Here is a 21,197-nt window from a genome sequence, read left to right on the forward strand (position 1 = left end):
TCAGTCAGTGAAAATGGACTCTTAACCCTAGCTCTGTCACTATCCATGTGTCCTTAAAACTAATTCTCTAGGCCTTGTTTTTTTTTTTTTTTAACTTCATGAGGGATGATATAAGAGTAATTTATATAATATCAAAGAAATGATTGATAAATACTTAAGGCATCGTTGTGATTAACAATCATGTAAATCATATTAGGGGAAATCTGATCTTTCTTAAATATTTGTACCTACTTTTAATATGAATAGATAATTTACACAAGAGAAAATACTGATTTTTTTAAAAGTCTGATTTGAACAGAATGTCGAAGTTGTTTAGGAACTCCTTTATCAATTATTAAATGACATCATAAATACTTGATATCTAAAATTTTAAACTCTACCTCAAAAAAGCCCTGCACTGGAAGACATGAAATTATGTTAAATATATTTTAGCAGCCAATTCATATGAATACAATTATAGTATTGTATTTCAAGAAAGTAGAAGACATTTTAAAGAATTAATTGAGCTAATTTATTTTTATTTTTATTTTATTCATTTTTCTTTCCACACTATTTTTTTAAAACATCTTTATTGGAGTATAATTGCTTTACAATGTTGTGTTAGTTTCTGCTGTATAACAAATTGAATCCGCTATATGTATACATATATCCCCATATCCCCTCCCTCTTGCGTCTCCCTCCTACCCTCCCTATCCCACCCCTCTATGTTGTCACAAAGCACTGAGCTGATCTCCCTGTGCTATGCAGCTGCTTCCCACTAGCTATCTATTTTACATTTGGTAGTGTATATATGTCCATGTCACTCTCTCACTTCGTCCCAGCTTACCCTTCCCCCTCCCCGTGTCCTCAAGACCATTCTCTACATTTGTGTCTTTATTCCTGTCCTGCCCCTACGTTCATCAGAATCTTTTTTTTTTTTTTTTAGATTCCATATATATGTGTTAGCATACGGTATCTGTTTTCTCTTTCTGACTTACTTCACTCTGTATGAAAGACTCTAGGTCCATCCACCTCACTACAAATAACTCAATTTCGTTTCCTTTTATGGCTGAGTAACATTCCACTGTATATATATTCCACATCTTCTTTATCCATTCATCTGTCGATGGACACTTAGGTTGCTTCCATGTCCTGGCTATTGTAAATAGAGCTGCAATGAACATTGCGGTACATGTCTCTTTTTGAATTATGGTTTTCTCAGGGTATATGTCCAGTAGTGGGATTGCTGGGTCATATGGTACTTCTATTTTTAGTTTTTTAAGGAACCTCCATACTGTTCTCCATAGTGGCTGTATCAATTTACATTCCCACCAACATGCAAGAAGGTTCCCTTTCCTCCACACCCTCTCCAGCATTTATTACTTGTAGATTTTTTGATGATGACCATTCTGACCAGTGTGAGGTTCTACCTCATTGTGGTTTTGATTTGCCTTTCTCTAATGATTAGTGATGTTGAGCATCCTTTCATGTGTTTGTTGGCAATATGTATATCTTCTTTGGAGAAATGTCTATTTAGGTCTTCAGCCCATTTTTGGATTGGGTTGCTTGTTTTCTTGATATTGAGCTGCATGAGCTGCTTGTATATTTGGGAGATTAATCCTTTGTCAGTTGCCTCATTTGCAAATATTTTCTCCCATTCTGAAGGTTGTCTTTTCATCTTGTTTATGGTTTCCTTTGCTGTGCAAAAGCTTTTAAGTTTCATTAGGTCCCATTTGTTTATTTTTTTTTAGAAGACATTTTAAAGACTTAGTTGAATTAGTTTATTTTTAAATAAGAAAAATGTATGAATCATATCACAGACTGCCAGGAATATTTTATTCTTTTCTCCTAAACAAAAACAATATGTACACTTAAAATGAATTAAGTTCAAAATTATTGATGAAAGGTGTATTAGGTGGGCACGTAAAAATGTGCAAAGCTATCTCACTTTAAATTGTTGTAGCCTTTAACTACTAAGCATTTTACCAAATCACAATAACATTGATATTATTTACCTATGAATCTTAACTTTGTGATTACCACCTTACAGGAAATCTACCAACTCAGAATTTGTATATGAAAATGAAACCAATGTTTGACTTCTAATTTCAGACTGTAGGAGAAATGACATCATGTATTAAGTTGGATTTGGACTGTTTTCCCATTAAATCACAACTGTTACAGCATTTAGATTAAGAGCAATGATTTTGAGACTTTATTAATTACCTCACAAGCTAGAGTTATGGACTAGGTTATGCTTCAATAACAAATTAAGCTCTAAATCTCAGTGGTTTAGCACAACAATATTGGTCAGTGGGGTTTCTATCCCACATGGTCACTTGGGGCCTCAGGACACCTCAGAATCCTCCACTGGGAACATTGCTGGTTGACAAGACAGGTGAAGTGAAAGAGCTGGAGGACCACTCACTGACTATTAAGTATTGTGGCTCAGAATTGACCTAGATGTCATCTACTCATTGTACATTATTTAGTACTAGTCACGTTACCTCCGACTGCAAAAGGTCTGTGAGATGTGGAGGAGCACACGAATGTATGATGAGCAGTAAAAGGTTCTACCAGTCAAACCTGTGTCTGAGCACCAGCTATGCTAATTCTCAGCTATGCTAAACTTGAAATTACACAACCTCTTCAAGCTCCAACCTGTCGTTCATAACTAGAATATACATGTCTTGTTTTTAAAAGTTAAATGGGACTATATACAATGTGCTTATCTTTGTACTTAGTATCATGTTAGCATTTTGGGGCGATGTAATATATTTTTCCCTAAAACTTTAAAAAGTAGAAAAATAGATGGTAAGGAAGTAGAAGAAAGACATGGTTAAGAAAAAGAAGTCCTTTTTTGCTTCCAAAGTGTGATTCATGAGTCAATATGAGTTTTGAACAGTGTGAAAGCCTAGTAACTTTAATAAAGTAGCTTTAATTACATGTATACGTATATTTAAAATGTGGGACCATGTCTTTTCTATGTTGTTTCCTCAGAAGCCAGCATAATACTTAACATAATTTTTCAGCAAATATTTATTGAATGTAAAGGTTTGAACCTTAAGACATGATTGACAAATGTCAGTGATTATGTAAAGTAAGTATAATAGGCACAAATATACATATCTATAAAACCATATTAGAAAAATAAACACCTCTTTATAATGAAAGACAGACACTTGGGTAAAGTTGAATGCTGTATCTTAGCTGCCTAGATATAAATGAATATTGAAATTGCATTTGAAATAAATTTTAAAATAAATGCTAGCCTCTATTTTTAAAAAAAATACTGAAAGCCTCGTGTACTTGATGACAAATAAGAATATAACATTTTACCTTGTATTAATTCTCATAACTCTAATCATTCTGATTTTGTCTGGAACAACAACAACAAAAAGAGGCAACAATAATCTCATTGAAATATTATCCAGTCAAAAGCCTTAAACTAAAAATAAATTTTGAGAAAGGAAAAAATTAAGGTCAATGGGTTATAGATTATTTGTATAAGTTCTTCTTTGTATATGAGATACACACTAACTTCTGAAACTCATTTCTCACTAATTTTAAGTCTGACTGGCAGAGATGGTTGTCTTTTGTGAATAAATGAAAACTCTTTAAATCCACCAGTAACATTAAATCATAGCCTGATTAAGACATATAGTTTAACCACTCTTAAACTTCTTCCATTAATTTTAAGCCCTGTAGTCATTATCTGGTAAACCACATTGCAGAACTAAAAAAAAAAAAAAAAAGATTCTTTGAATGATGACTCAAAGTACGATTCTGATAGCTTTTCTCTAATCACTCACCATTATTGAAATGAAGTTGATTTAATTGAACCTGTAAAAGAGATTGCATTTTCTAATCATACCTCATCTGTAGATGCTTATTATTCAAAGGAAGCCTTATGTATTTTCAAGCACCCTTAATCAAAATAATGCATATAATCTTAGATATCTTTTCCCTTTGGTAGTTGTTCGCAAGTGATTCTGGGCTTTCTATTATTTTTATGCCTTTATAGTCTATGCACTGCATAGTCAATATTTTCTTTTTAGCATTGAGCAAAGTGAAATTTGAAAATAATTCATTAATACCTATACTGGTAATCACTTTATTAATATCTTCATATATTAGAGGTAAATATAAAAATTCTGTTTCAGAGTGAAATAATGTGTAGGCACAGAAATTCACAGAAAAACATCAATAATAATTCTGAACTGTATTCATTCTTGAGCAACAAAAAATAATAAAATTATGGAATAATTTTTCCTGATCAACTCCTTATATATGAAGTCTTTTTATAGAGAGTAAAACTGTACAAAGAACACAATAAACAATATACTTTAAAAGTATGGTGAGGGTACAGAAGAATATATATGTATATATTTCACTATTTTTACATGTGTGTATCTATATAAGTATATTTACACATGTACATATATTGATACATACAGATGTGTATACTAGAGGCTACTTACTCATCCCATAGAAATATTTGTGGAGAACATATTTGGGTATACTTGTGTTAGGGACTTCATTATCTTAGAAATAAGCAGATTTAATGTCAATATTAATTCATAATCACCAACGTCTATCTGTCTTCTTCTCCTGTCCAACATCATACTATCCTCTTCTCCAAAATGATTATCTAAATACTAAATACTACAACTTGACCATCCTACTTCATTCCCCTTACTTTTACCTACTTCAAAATAAAAATATTCAGAGGGAACTATCTCACCTAGTCATGGTATATTTACCATGCATTCATACTTTCCAACTTCCCTGTTATTTCAGTGTAAACAAAGGGTATCATTCTGAAAATATATTTTCTATCTACTTCCTAGATTCCTTCCCCTCCTGCTTTACTAGTGATCTCTTTGAATCTTCAAAATTTCTTCCTACTGAATCTTTTCTATCACTTCTGGAACATGTTCAAGTCTCTCCCAACTACAAACAAACAAACAAAAAACCCCAGAAAAATATGCAATAATTCATTAGTCCCTTCCCTGTCCCCTCGTGGGCCAAACTTCTTGAAAGTGCTGTTATACTCACAGCCTTGATTTCCTCACTTCACACTTATTCCTTTCCTCACTGCATCAGATTTTCAACCTTACTATTGACACCATTTTTGTCAAGGTCACTATTGCCTCTGTTTTGATAAATCCAATGGCCCTTTATGAAGCTTTTGGTGCAATATACCTTCTTGAAGCCAGTTTTCCTTGACTTCTGCAACTGCCATCTCTGGACTTACCTTCTACCTCTTAGCTGCTCTTCCTCATTTCCTTTTGCTGAGGTCTTTTTTTCCCATCCATCAAATGCTAATACTTCTCCAGACAAATTCACTAGGTAATTTCACTGCCATGGTTTCAAATATCAAAGAGAATAACTGCTAAGTCTATTATCTCCAGCTCAAAGTATTTTCTTGAGGTTCAGATAAGTATATACAACAGCCTAGCGGACATATCCACTGCAGACTTCACAGGCACATCAAACATTCTGTCAAGAACTAAACTTATCATTTTACTCTTTGTATAACTTTTTTCTTAAAAATGAAGATATCCAATTGCTAAGTTTCTCCGTTTACCTAACTAGGATACCTTGTAATGACTGTACCTCCAGCTCTGGAGTATTTTAAAAATACCATTTACGGATATGGTTTATTGTATGTAAGGAGCATAAAATACAAGCTATTGGTGTTAGCCCAACTACACACACACACACACACACACACACACACACACACACACACACCATAATATATTTACTTCTGTAAACCCTTACATTGATGGTACAATAATCACTATCTGAAAAACATTCTGAAGTTGAACTATATTCATGGGTAATATATTCTGAAGAAAATTATATATATTATATATATTCTGACTGTCAATTCTGTACAGTATTAAATTAGTGTATAAAAGCTCCAGATAAGCCATTTTAAAAGCAGCGCAGCTGTTACCTTGGAAAAAAAATCTATTTTGGAAGGCAGGGAAGGAGGCATGATGGTACATAAGTAGCTTTCCTCTGATATCTGCTTATATCATATCTGTCTGCTCTTGTTCTCTAACTCCAGTCATATATTTCTTCTCCTCCAAAGATTTTTTTTTTTTTATTCTCTGGGTATAAAAGGTAGGAGAAAGCTGAAAAACTAGTGACTCTGTTTAAGAGAGCCATAAACCTACTGTCTATTTTTGGTTCTGGTCCTAAATTGGCTTAGGGGAAATGCACTAAGGAAGAACTACAAACAATTTTAGTCAGAGTTTTTTAATCAATACACACCAAATCTGTTTCTCCTATTTTTTCTTATCTCAGTTCATGCTACCACCATCCACCCAGTTATTAGAAGCAAAAACCTGGAAATTTTTACTCTACGTTGTCCATCATTCTTACAATAGGACAGAGATGTTGACCTGTTTTGTTTATTGTTCTGTCCCCAGCAACTCGAACAGTGGATGGAATAAGCAGATATGAAATAAATATTTTTAAATAAATCCAATTACTTAATATTTCTTGAATCTGGCCATTTCTCTTAATTTCTTCTGCCATTACTCTAATTTAAGCCACCACCATTATTCATCTGGACCATAGGGTCTACTTTCTAACCGGTCTCCCTGGACTCATTCTCATCACTTTCCAATCCATTCTTTATATTACAGTAGGATGACCTTTCAAAATGCAAGTCTAATATTATTTCTTCATTCTTTAAAACTTGTCAGGACTTCCTTTTGTTCCTAGGATAATGTCTATACCTATTAACGTGTCTTCAAATGTCTTCTTACTTCTTTAGCATTATCTCTTGAACTCTGTTTTATGTCTTTAGACGTATTGAACTCCTTTTGCTTTCTTAATGGGCTAACTCTCTCACCTCTGGGATTTACCCATAGCCTTTCCCTTGCCTTGAATACTTTTTTCCCCACTTTTTCACTTCAGGACCTCATTTCATGGCTCCATTTGACACCACTGTTTTCCAGAAGGCTTTTCCTAAAACCTAGGATAGGCACCTATGCTATATTTTCCCTTAGGCCTACACTTTTTTTCTATCAGAGCAATCATCACATTTATTACAATTTTTAATTCACTGTATATCTTATAAACTTAATGGTGAGCTTCATGTAGGCAAGCTCAAGGTCTGCTTTGTCCATTGTATATCCCCTGAACTTTATATTTCAGGGAAGAATCTGCCACTCGGAAAGATTAAATAGCATTTGAATAAATAAATAATTTAATTTCATCCCCATAATACCCCGATAAATGCAAGTATTTCTCCCTAGTTTACATATAAACTAAGACTCAGAGAAGTCACAAAAATTTCAAAGATTTGCCAATTACTTGTTATGTGATGTCCAAGTCAGTTTAGTGTTCTGGATACTTAGTTTCATCATCTATGCACTAGAGATAAATAAACCCTACCTTGAGATGGATGACAGAATTTGAGATGAAAAAGGTAAATGTCTAGAACAATGATAAGCAAACCATGGCCCACAGGTAAATCCAACCTACTACCTGTTTTTATGTGAACCATGAGCAAAGAATGGTTTTTAAAATTTTAAATAGCTTAAAAATTTTTAAAGAACAATATTTCATAATACATAAAAATCATACAGTATTTAAATTTCACTCTTCATAAATAAAGTTTCATTGGAACACAGCCACATCTATTCACCTACATGTTGTACTTTGATTTTGTGTCAACAGAGTTTGGTAGTTACAACAGATCTATGTGGCTCACAAAGCCAAAGTATTTACTCTCTGGCTCTGCTGTAGAAAAATGCCTGTAGGAACTCAATTATGTACCTATATTTTTTAGTATTGTTTTTAATAATAAAAATAATCACAAGTGACTTCCTAGACTAAGTGACTTATAGCTCATCTACCAACAAAAATTCTGGCTAATAAAAAACTATAGTGATAAGTTTCTTTTTTGTTATTCCAAGTAAATGCATTATATCCAGAGAGTCAATTAATCAAACATTTCTGCTTTCAGTGAGTTAAGCCACTTACAATATAAATAAAGAGAACTACATATGATCCTTATGAGTACTAGGGAGGCAGAACTAAATTTTTTACCTCACTTTCTACCTTTGTACAATAAATATTTATCAAAGATATTCCTCTAAGATCAGGATCGTGAAGAAAGGTAGCTAAACATTGAAAGGTTAACTTGAGCATCCAAGATTTGTGAAGAAGCCCGGACTAGGCTCAAACAGGTATTGAAGCCCTCTTCCTCTGATAGTGAGCAGTCTCTCAGACACTAAGAGATTCCAGCTTAGGAGCTTGAATTAATAGCCTCTTCTCATGAGGTATCAGTGTATTCTAAAACTTAGCTTGGCCAACCATGGTAATTTTTAAATGTTTAATTATTTGGGATTCTGGGACAAAATCTGACCATTTGGAACACGGATCCTTTGGGAAATATGGAGTATAGGATGTTGGGTACACTGACAAAACAAATATAATTTGGGCAGACAAAAGAAGCCCCCAAGAACCAGAGATTCTACATTCCCGCCTTGTTACACAGTGCATCACTTCACACTCACTCATTGTTTCTTCTTCATGCTGCCTCATGACCTATTTTGTCATCCATCCTCATCAGTCTTTCTGTAAACTTAGAGTCCAAAATCTATTTAAAATGAAAGGTTAGAGTGCGGCGTGAACATGGGGAAACAAAAGAAAACACGGAAGTATGAGACCATGAAGCGAATGCTTAGTCTCAGAGATCAGAGGCGTAAAGAAAAGGATAGATTAAAACCGAAGAAGAAAGAAAAGAAAGATCCCAGTGCACTCAAGGAAAGAGAAATCCCCCAGCACCCTTCTTGCTTATTCTTCCAATATAACACACAGTTGGGTCCACCTTACCACATCCTGGTCGATACCAACTTTATCAACTTTTCCATTAAAGCCAAACTGGACTTAGTGCAGTCAACGATGGACTGTCTGTATGCCAAGTGTATCCCTTGTATAACTGACTGCGTAATGGCTGACATTGAGAAATTGGGGCAGAAGTATCAAGTGGCTCTAAGGATTGCCAAGCATCCAAGATTTGAACGATTACCATGCACACACAAAGGAACCTATGCAGATGACTGCTTAGTGCAAAGAGTAACTCAGCACAAGTGTTACATTGTGGCCACAGTTGACCGGGACCTTAAGCGAAGAATCCGGAAGATCCCTGGAGTTCCCATCATGTACATTTCTAACCATAGGTACAACATTGAGCGGATGCCAGATGATTATGGAGCCCCTCGGTTCTAATTCTCAAAAGACAAATTTCCTCTGCCTTCCTTCGACCAACTTTCTCTTTTGCCAGTTCATTAAACATGCTATAGCATGAATTATTATTCCACACACCCATTTGCTCTGTAATGAGCTGAGTATGGTTAAATACACTCACTTTTTAATGTTGTTTTGAAAATTATATTTTGTGTCATTTTCAAATTTGTTGCATCTTTTTATAAATCAGATAATTGCTCACATAATTTGATGGTCATTTTATATTGATTTACTCAACAAATATTTATTAAGGTGATACTAGGTATTTAATAAGATATGGTCTTATCCTAAAGATACTCATTTATGGTGGAAAAGAGAAACATGTAGATGAATAAATATGGTAAAATAATGATGCTAAGATAAAAGTATGAGGGAGTAGACATACAGGTGGAAAGAATGATTTCTTTCTACTTGGTTGGAATGGGGAGGGCAGAAAGACCAGAAGCAGTTATGTTTGAGTTAACCTTTAAAAAGAACTAGAAAGGGAAGGTGTTGTACCCACATCTGAGACTCCAGAGGTAGGAGGTGGGAGGGAGGGGGCTTTATATGACATGCTAAAGGATTTGGACTTAATCCTAAGGTCAATGGGGAGTTATTAAAACTTTAATTAGGGTGTGGATAACATGATCAGATTAGACGTTTTACATGATCACAACATAGCTAAGAATGGACAAATAGATCATTGAAACAGACTAGAAAGTCCATAAATAGACCTATATATTTATGGCAATTTGGTATGTTATAAAGCTGGTATTTCAAATCTATATGAAAAGGAAATTACATTAAAAGCCAAATATTGTGGAGTCATTCCATTAGGGTTAGAATACTGATTTCACCAGTTAATATCTGTATGAATTGGGCAAACCACGTAGCCATTTGATGCCTTCTTTGCTTCCCTTTTAAAATGTTTTGTTTAATCCTCAAAACAACCCCAATAAGATAGGGTTGAATTGAACAGTACCTGTTACAAGTAAGTGTTGTTCAATAAATATTAGTGATTATTGTATTATAATGACAAAAAAAAATGAAAGGTTATTTATATGATTGCATTGAAAATGTCCTGTTACTTTCTTTGCCTATGTCCTTTCTTAAAGACATTATCCTAAAACCTTTTCTCCATCAATGTTTTCAGCTTACTGATTGGCCTTGGTTTGAGCTTAATGTTGAACTTGTTCATGGGGAGCAGAGTTTGGTAAGTTGATGAGATGATTTGGGCCTGGGTCAAGCAGACCCAGATTTGAACCTCAGTTTGACACTCAACTGGCTGCATGACCTTGGTCAAGTTACTTGGGCAACTGTCTTACATCTCAATCTCAAAGTCCTCATTTATAAAAAGTGGTAAATAATATCTAACTTAAAGCACTATTGTGAGCATTCAAATAATATAACATAGAAAATATCTAGCATAGTCCCTGGCTCAGAGTAGACAATCAATCAGTATTAGTTTCTTTCCTTTCTCCCCTTTGTCTTCACTTTTAGTTGCCTTAGGATGGGAAAGGCACCAAAATACCTTCAGGAAAATCCTTCTTTATGAGAAAATAGAATATTGGGTCACCTGTAAAAGGAACTCTGCCCAAAAAATCCCTTCAAAATATGTCGCACCAGAGTATAATGCCTTGTATCTAAATTAGAAGTTTACTACTTTGATTAAGGAAATTCTAACTAGATATATAATGAAGTAGAAAATGTACTAGATGGGAGTTGGGAGAAGACCTGGTCTCGAGTTTGGGCTCTGCTGTTTATTTTCTATGTCATTTACGTTCAATGGACCTCATTTTCCTCTTCTGCAAAATTAGGATAAAATCAGCCATACAGGCCTGGCAGGTTGATGTAACATCCTTTCATAATTCCCATCTCTTACTTCCTTTCCAGGCTTTCTCCCACTGTTCCTTCTCTCCAGCCACACAAGACACAATTCTAAAGATTAGTGAGGCTCATGAGCCTCTGAAAATTTTGTTTCTTCCATATAGAATGTCTTTCCACCCCAAGCTCTGATTCCTCTTTCACATATATCTCATCTGGAAGATGGTTTTAGCACTAACCTTCTGAGATAGAGTTGCTCCTTCTATTTTTGCTCCCATAGTCATTTGTGCATAATACTTTCACATGTTTCATTACAGTTAAATGAAATTATTGGTTATGCATGGAGACCAGATTTCAGGAACAAATTCTAGGCCTTACTCAGCTTTGATACCTGGATCTATAGGAGAGTATTAGTGCATAAATCTGTTCAAATAAGATGGGGAAATGTGAGCATGCTTAGTAATCTTTAAAGTCATCAAAATATCCCAATTTTAAAGATTTGGGGAAATAAAAGCATAGATCAGTGCAGAGCAAATGATTGTACGAGGGAACAATTTTATTGTTTTGTATTGAGAATCTGTGAGTAGTTAGGATACATCTGCGATTTAGATGAAGAACAGAGGCCAGATAAAGTAAAGGAATTTAGAGTGAAGGGAAGAAAGTTACGTAGCTGCCTGGTTCATATTTTTTATTGTATTGGCAAAACACTATCTGTGAAAAAATTATTTTAAGCTTATTTGTGTGTCATGAAGGTAAGTTAAATGGCTCTAAGTAACGAGGTTTTGTCAGAAGTACTATCATAAGCATGGCATAGAAATTGCTGTTATTGGAATGCATAAGATAGGAATGAACTTCAGAGATTATATCTTCCAGGGCCTTTCAAATGTTCACACCTAATGACAGAGGGCAGAAGAAACCCTTCTTCACAGCACAGATCTCTTTCAAGTAACAATAGCTAATATTTATGGAGTATTTAGTTTATTGCAAGGACTGTGCTGAGAATTTTACATATATTAATGATTTTAATCCTCATGACAACTCTAAGAGGCAAATATGATTCTATCCCCATTTTGTAGAAGGAAAGAGAGAAGGGCAGAGAGAGAAAATATCTTGCCTCAGTCACAGAGCTGAGACATGTTAGAGTTATAATTCAAGCACAGACAATTTGATTTGAAGTCAATGCTCTTAAACTCCATACCAGTGGGAGCCCCCAGAGGTCTTAATAAAGCACAAATTGCTGGCCTCACCTAGAGCTTTAGATTCAGTCTGGGGCTGAGTCAGGTATTCCCTGGTGATGTTGATGCTGTTGGTTCTCAGACCATACTTTGAGACCCTTGAGACCACTGCTCCATGCTAAGTCACCCAATATTCCATTTACTCATAAATAAGTATTTTCCTGAATGTATTTTTGTATTTTCCCCATCCCTCCTACGCGGTGATAATCATTGTACTACAGAGGCTCCTTCCCAAAAGATGGACAACATCCAATCACGTTTACTGGACTTCTGGGATCAACTAGTCATTTCTAGAGTTGATATTCTCACCCATTCAGTGGAAAGAATCATTTCCACGTAGGTTTTATGATGCTATGTCCCTCACCCCCTAAAACATTGTACATTACCCCCACTAATCCAAGTAACCTTATATACTGCTAATTCTAAAAATTAATATTTAAAAATGTTTACTTGGCTCTGAGACTCAGAGTAAAAGTTAAAGTTTACAGAAAAAATTAACATATATTATTACACATAATCCTCACAATTGTGTGAAGGTGGGTATTTTGTCTAATTGCGGTATGGTAGTTTTACAACGTTGTGTTAGTTTCTACTATACAGCGAAGTGGAGTTCCCTGTGCTATACAGCAGGTTCTCATTAGTTATCTATTTTATACATATTAGTGTATATATGTTAGTCCCAATCTCCCAATTCATCCCAACCCCCCATTCTCCCCTTGGTGTCCATACGTTTGTTCTCTACATCTGTGTCTCTATTTCTGCCTTGCAAACCAGTTCATCTGTTCATCTGTACCATTTGTCTAGATTCCACAAATATGCGTTAATATACGATATTTGTTTTTCTCTTTCTGACTTACTTTACTCTGTATGACAGTCTCTAGGTCCATCCACGTCTCTACAAATGACCCAATTTCATTCCTTTTTATGGTTGATAATATTCCATTGTATATATGTACCACATCTTCTTTATCCATTCATCTGTTAATGGACATTTAGGTTGCTTCCATGATCTGGCTATTGTAAAGAGTGCTGCAATGAACATTGGGGTGTATGTGTCTTTTTGAATTATGGTTTTCTCTGGGTATATGCCCAGTAGTGGGATTGCTGGGTCATATGGTAATTCTATTTTTAGTTTTTAAAGGAATTTCCATACTGCTCTCCATAGCGGCTGTATAAATTTACATTCGAAGGTGGGTATTTTTATCCCATTTTGCTCATTAGAAAAATGGAAGCTTGAAAGAGGTAAACTGACTTTTCTAAGGTCACAGATATGACAATTGGCAGAGCTGGACTAGGAGGTCAATTGCATTTCACCTCTGTGAAATCCTTGTTTGTTTGAGGACCTCATATTGTCTGACTTCCATATCTCACATATGGGGGAAAGAGACCACAAATTATATTGTTTAAGAAAATGGGCTTTGGAGACAGATGTTGAGGGTAAATTCCCACTCTCCCCATTCTGTAACTCACTAGCTCTGTAACCTAGGGTAAATAACTAATCTTCTCTAGGTCTCGGTTTCCTCATCTATAAAAGGATTATGACAGCACCCACTTAATAAGTTTACCATGTAGAATAAAGAATATATGTGTATAGTGAACACACAGTACATGGAAGCATTAAAAAATAAATCCTTTGTTAGGATGTAATACTCTTGGCACACACCTTATGACCCAGAATGAGTGCTCAGTGAGTTCTTTCTGGGCCCCTTGGAGACAAGTAATTTCCTAGAAATCAACCACATGGTTAGAGGCTAAAACTGGAACAGGATGATATTTTCCAAAAGACCAGAAGTAATTTTAGAGACTCTTAGGGAAAAAGCATTTGGAAAAGGAAGGCATTTTTTCCTCATAGAGCTACTAGCCATCAAAATTATTTTCTTCCTTAAGCCAAGAACCCAAACATTTTTAGTTTTATTTTTCAATGATAATAGGATTAGAATCTCATTCAAGCCTGGTCCTGAACTTCCAAAGGAAACTCAAGAGTCAATTAAGTACTTAGATCAACTCATGTCATAATACTCTGTATAAATGGACACATTTTAAGAAAACTAATATAAAATGTATTCATCACGTCAAGTAGAGAGATGAAAAAAGAAGAAAGAGGAAAATGTATGCAAGTTGATTTATTTAGCTCTCAGTTAGCGACTTAGGTTAAGTAATAAGGAAAAGAAGGTTCTTAAAGAAAACATTAATTATAGTACATATATTGAGGACTGTCCAGTTTCTCCTTAGACTAGTAGAAAAATGCCAATGCTGTCAGACTTATAGCACCTTGGGGAATCTCTAGACAGTTTGATGGACCTCCTGAATTATTTTATAATTACTCTGCTTGTTCCCAAGTTTTAATGATTTACTTGCAAAAGAAATTTCTCTCCACATTAAAAATCATGTTCATGAGCTGAGAAACAGGATTCCAAGAATGCTTTATATTCAGGGGTTATTTACAAGAGAAATGCTGTGAGTACTAGTGCATTTTGATTGAGTATTATTCTAACCCTAGATTAGATCTCCAATGGAACATCTTTCTAAGCTTTCAGAAGACAATCAATCATGGGACTAAATTTAATTAAGATAATTTATACAGCAGATAAAACATAGTAAGCATATTACAGAGGGTATTTCATAGCAATTTGGTGGTATACCATCCTCTTCTACTTATGAGAAAACTCTCACACCCACTTATATTTTGTTTTATTTTCTTTTCTTCAATGTGTTCCTTTTTAGATTTAAATTTCTACTCTTCCTACCCATACCAATATATTCTTCCAGAGAATATAATTTTTGTCAGCAAAAATTGTTTCGCTGACAATTTAATTTACAATATGTACTTCAGTAGGAGAGCTTCTTTAAGTACTTGAAATAGAAAGAAGTTGCTGCTTTTCTTTTCTTAGATTCATCCTTTGACCACTGAGAAAAGTTTAGTTCTTACAAGTTGGGGTTTTAAAATTAGGAACACTTTGATAACTTCTCTCAGGATCTTGCACGGGCTAGAAGACAAAGTCTATTATGTATCTTACAATGAACTATAACTGAGATGCAAAGGCCACATTTATTTGATATGTTTAATATAGTGCTATTTTTTCTTTTTAGTCAAGTATTCTTTGTTATTCTGTATTTTTGTGGCTAGTTGAGTGTGTTTTTAGGTCTTTTTCTGTCTTCCATAAAGTCTAGCAAACCTTCAACATAGTAAGTCCTCTGTAAAGATGTTTTGATTGAGTAATTTGGCAACAAAAATGAAATCAACACTTTTAAGCTACTTTGAAGGAAACCCTAACATTAATCCTCTCTTCCAGATTCTTTAGTGAGGGTTTCTTTTAAAGATATATGGGCAGATTGTCATTTTTGAATAATAGTGTCCTTCATGCTTTGTGACCTGCAGAGAAAGAACATCAAAATTTTGACTCCAGACCTCTATAAACTGCTGCTAGAACAGAATTACAAGATTAGCTTTGTATTTCTTTTCTTTAGTGCTGTTTTATAAGACCATTTATTATCTTGTTAAATGTTAGAACTAGCATGCTTGACATATTCATAATTTATTTTCTCAAAGAAAAGAATCTCAGAGGAAACTGTAAATAAATATTGGAGATTTGGAGGGTCTAATAAATTTAGCTGAATACATTAGCTCTCATGTCAGTTAAAGTCCATTATTCAGGAAATTGAAATTTGGATAAATTAGTGTGGTATTCATCTAGTTTTTAAAAATAGGATATAATAAAATTGAAGAACATGCAATTTGAAACAAAAAGATAGAAAATTTTAATACTTAGTTAATACTACCTAAATGTAGAGATTGTTTCAACTGTAATAATTGCATGTTAAGTACATTTTTGGAAATACAAAATTAAATGGATACTATTTATGAGAAAAATTTGGCTTCAGAAATAATTTTTGTTTTTTTCTTTTTCTACAAACAAATACAGTCATGATCTTAATATTAAAATTGTTCTTTATAGAGTTCCCCTGGTGTTGGCTTCTGTTGCTGTTTCATTCTGCTTGATACACCTAATATAGTAGAATCATAATCAATTAGCCATTGCAGTTTTTCCTAAGTCTACAAGTACAATTTTTCAATGGAATGCATGGTATTTCTGGTAAACACACGTGTGAAATCATCTGCTGATTACATGTGCACTTGGGGTAGCAGAGACATATGTCTGTAACGAGAGCCTGAATATACAGATGATGATCAGGCCATATATAAAAACAGAATATTTGTCCAGAATCTGCAACAGCAATCAACCCCAAAACAGCCAAATTTAATCAATAATGACAGCTTCTCTAATTTTTGCCCCCATTTCCAACACAGGACCTACCAGAAAAAGTCAAATATTCTTTGCTAACCTATTTAGGATGCCCTGTTTCTAGCTAGCCCTCATCCAGTTTCTCCATGCTTACAGCTTCCAATTAGGGCATATGCAAAGCCTTCCCTTTTTCCCACTACAAACTTTTCCTACTTTTCTGTCTGCCTCTGAGCCTCTGCCAAAGACAAGTGATAATGTGTGGTTCCCTTGCTCTAGCAAGCTCTGAATAAATAGCCTTTGCTCATTCTCATTTGAGTGGTCTTCACTTATTTCCACAGTAGTAACTTTTCATGACCAATATTACCTAGTCTGGAGCACCCTAACACCCTCATGATGGTTCCTCTCTCATGCTCCTTTTTACCTTTCCACTGCTACCAAGTAAAACAGCACTGCATGTTCAACAGATATAGCCAACACCACAGTTTAAGACTCAATAACTACTCCACTGCTCTTACATACTTTCTCAAGATGAATATGCATTTCTTATTAAAAAAGAACATTAATTAACCAAAACTTAATTAAATACAAAAATACAAACAAGAATGAGTTAGAAAGAATGATGGAACACTGATTGGAGATTATTTTATATCATTTGTAATAATGTCTTCATCCAGGAAGTCAGGAAAATTGATGAGATTTTTTAAGGTTGCTTTAAAAACCTATGATTCCTTACATTCTTTTAACACATTCATATTGCCTCCTGTAGGCAATTTTAGGTAGTAAAGTTTCTGACTTTAAAATGTCATCTATATTGAAAATCTCATATTCATTGTAAAGAGCAACAAGATCTTTAATACTTATCTGACTCTTCTATGAGTTTCAGAACAGCTAGTTACCTTTGTTAGAACAGCTTTGGGTGACTTTTCCTAAAGGAAAATCTGTCTTTTAATTAAATTTTCTGTGGTAGCCATTTCCTCTGAACATATAAGATTTTATGATCTTAAATCTCATTCATGGAAGTTTCCTAAGCTTTCTCTGAACTCATATTCTGTTGGCCCAATGACAATATTGATCCCTCTCAAATTTATTCTAGTCAACTACCTCAACTGAAGCTGAGGAAAACTGATCAGTTAGCAATTTTTATTTTTTATTTATTTAATTTATTTATTTTTAACACGTTTGTTAGAGTATAATTGCTTTACAATGGTGTGTTAGTTTCTGCTTTATAACAAAGTGAATCAGCTATACATATACATATATCCCCATATCTCCTCCCTCTTGCGTCTCCCTCCCAACCTCCGTACCCCACCCCTCTAGGTGGTCACATAGCACTGAGCTGATCTCCCTGTGCTATGTGGATGCTTCCCACTAGCTATCTATTTTACATTTGGTAGTGTATATATGTCCATGCCACTCTCTCACTTCGTCCCAGCTTACCCTTCCCCCTCCCCGTGTCCTCAAGTCCATTCTCTATGTCTGCATCTTTATTCCTGTCCTGCCCATAGGTTCTTCACAACCATTTTTTTTTTTTTTTTAGATTCCATATATATGTGTTAGCATACGGTATTTATTTTTCTCTTTCTGACTTACTTCACTCTGTATGACAGCCTCTAGGTCCATCCACCTCACTACAAATAACTCAATTTCGCTTCTTTTTATGGCTGAGTAATATTCCATTGTATATATGTGCCACATCTTCTTTATCTATTCATCTGTCGATGGACACTTAGGTTACTTCCATGTCCTGGCTATTGTAAATAGAGCTGCAATGAACATTGTGGTACATGACTCTTTCTGAATTATGGTTTTCTCAGGGTATATGCCCAGTAGTGGGATTACTGGGTCACATGGTAGTCCTATTTTTAGATTTTTAAGGAACCTCCATACTGTTCTCCATAGTGGCTGTATCAATTTACATTCCCACCAAAAGTGCAAGAGGGTTCCCTTTTCTCCACACCCTCTCCAGCATTTATTATTTGTAGATTTTTTGATGATGGCCATTCTGAGTTAGCAATTTTTAAAAGCTATTCTTATTTTTTACATACAACTAACATGTGTTTGAATAAACATAATCCAATCTATAATATTTATAAATGAAACAAGGCCTTCACAGACACTATCACTTATGCTCTCAAAAGAGTGCTGGAGTACATAGTTCACTGCAAATATAAGGGAAATAAATCTTTGTGTATCTGGAAAATTTAAATAACTGGTTTTATCTTTAAAAGCAAAATCCCAAAATGCAACTTAGAAATCATAAGAGCTTACTATCTCTGGTGTTCTAACCAGACTATAGAAAATGCCATTAGACATTCTGCCAAGTCTTTGAATCTTCTGCCCTCTGACATTACAAGTACAACATTGTTTAAAATGTCTTGAAACTAAGTGTTAAAGGATTTGGCATTTATCAATTATTTAAAAGGATCTATTACAATAATGACTATGCTGGGAAAAAATCCTATGATATGCACTGTAGGATATAAAAATATCTTTCTAACTGTCACTCCATGGCACTCAATGAATATACTGATGTATGTGTGTGTGTGTATGTGTGTTATGTGTGTGTGTTTTATCATAACCCTGTACTAAATTTGTCTTGTTCCAGAAAGGGCAAAGAATAGTTGTTTAATAAATACTTGTTAAATACAATTGATTTGTGGTAGACCAAATTTTAGGAGTTTTAATTTCCTGGCAAAAAATTATATTAGAAGTGAATTTATAGCTTCTCAAGTAGATATGGAGGATAGAGCCCTAGTGGGACAGGAGCACCTTATGGGATCTCAATGGGAGATTCCAGACATACTCTTGAATATGGACCTAATGTCCTACATTACTCCTGGAGAAAGGTCAAGATAAAAGGTAGTGAGGATGCTTCATGTATTTTAGCACACCCAAGGCAGAGAACTACTTGAGAAAATAACTTCTTTACTTTTACTCCCTTTTGGCCTGTTATCTATAGGGTAGTAGGAAAAAAACACAAAGACTCAATTCAGAATATGTATATATAAACAAATATATAGAAAGCCATATATATATATGACTTTATGTTAACATTTATTGTCATCAGTATTGATTTTGTGGATACTCTAATTTCCTGAATGTGTAACTCCTGGATTCAAATCAGATTTTTCTAGCAAAAATTTGCACAGCTGGAGTCTGGACATTTTGGCAAAACGTTTCTTCCTTAAAATGACCCTGCTTATTAATCACTTAATTGAACAATATATTATAAACAAAATTTGAAAATGTAAAGAATATTTATACTTTGGGAGAGCTTTTATGGAATTGTTTTCTACAGAACAATTTTGGGTTCTAGAAACCAGAAACTTTAGAGTCTAACAAGTCAAAGGTTGAGCTGCATGTGTTGTTATATATTTCTAGATTGCTTTCACTTTTGTGTGCTTAGTACTCTTTTTAGCATTTTGATTTCTCTCTTACTGCAAGACTGTACATATTTATTTTTTGCGTGTGTGATACAAAAAGGATTCAAAGACTTTATTTTTTTAACATCTTTATTGGAGTATAATTGCTTTACAATGGTGTGTTAGTTTCTGCTTTATAACAAAGTGAATCAGCTATACATATACATATATCCCCGTATCTCCTCCCTCTTCTGTCTCCCTCCCACCCTTCATACCCCACCCCTCTAGGTGGTCACAAAGCACTGAGCTGATCTCACTGTGCTATGTGGCTGCTTCCCACTAGCTGTCTATTTTACATTTGGTAGTGTATATATGTCAATGCTACTCTCTCACTTCAAACCAGCTTACCCTTCCCCCTCCCTGTGTCTGCAAGTCCGTTCTCTATGTCTGCATCTTTATTCCTGTCCTGCCCATAGGTTCTTCACAACCATTTTTTTCTTCCTTTTTGTTTTTAGATTCCATATATATGTGTCAGCATACGGTATTTCTTTTTCTCTTTCTGACTTACTTCACTCTGTACGGCATACTCTAGGTCCATCCACCTCACTACAAATAACTCAATTTCGTTTCTCTTTATGGCTGAGTAATATTCCATTGTATATATGTGCCACATCTTCTTTATCCAATCGTCTGTTGATGGACACTTAGGTTGCTTCCATGTCCTGGCTATTGTAAATAGAGCTGCAATGAACACGGTGGTACATGACTCTTTCTGAATTATGGTTTTCTCAGGGTATATGCCCAGTAGTGGGATTACTGGGTCATATGGTAGTTTTATTTTTAGTTTTCTAAGGACCCTCCATACAGTTCTCCACAGTGGCTGTATCAATTTACATTCCCACCAACAGTGCAAGAGGTTCCCCTTTCTCCACAACCTCTCCAGGATTTATTGCTTGTAGATTTTTTGATGATGGCCATTCTGACTGGTGTGAGGTGACACCTCAGTGTAGTTTTGATTGGCATTTCTCTAATTATTAGTGATGTTGAGCATTCTTTCATGTGTTTGTTGGCAATCTGTATATCTTCTTTGGAGAAATGTCTATTTGGGTTTTCTGCCATTTTTGGATTGGGTTGTTTGTTTTTTTGATATTGAGCTGCTTATAAATTTTGGAGATTAATCCTTTGTCAGTTGCTTCATTTGCAAATATTTTCTCCCATTATGAGGGTTGTCTTTTAGTCTTGTTTATGGTTTCCTTTGCTGTGCAATAGCTTTTAACTTTCATTAGGTCCCATTGGTT

At 34.6% G+C, this 21,197-nt stretch overlaps 1 protein-coding gene and 1 pseudogene across 5 annotated transcripts in view; one reads left to right on the top strand and one right to left on the bottom strand.

Moving 5' to 3' along the window:
* NAALADL2 (N-acetylated alpha-linked acidic dipeptidase like 2) overlaps positions 1 to 21,197 on the bottom strand; it is a 1,512,458-nt gene that overhangs the window by 138,676 nt on the left and 1,352,585 nt on the right. The window lies entirely within an intron of this gene.
* LOC309629750 (rRNA-processing protein FCF1 homolog pseudogene) lies at positions 1,429 to 9,461 on the top strand (annotated as a pseudogene). The gene has a single exon. The product of its transcript is annotated as an rRNA-processing protein FCF1 homolog pseudogene (transcript).

The sequence above is a fragment of the Balaenoptera borealis genome (assembly GCF_965194805.1).
Source record: "Balaenoptera borealis genome assembly, chromosome: 5".
Taxonomy (NCBI): Eukaryota; Metazoa; Chordata; class Mammalia; order Artiodactyla; family Balaenopteridae; genus Balaenoptera; species Balaenoptera borealis.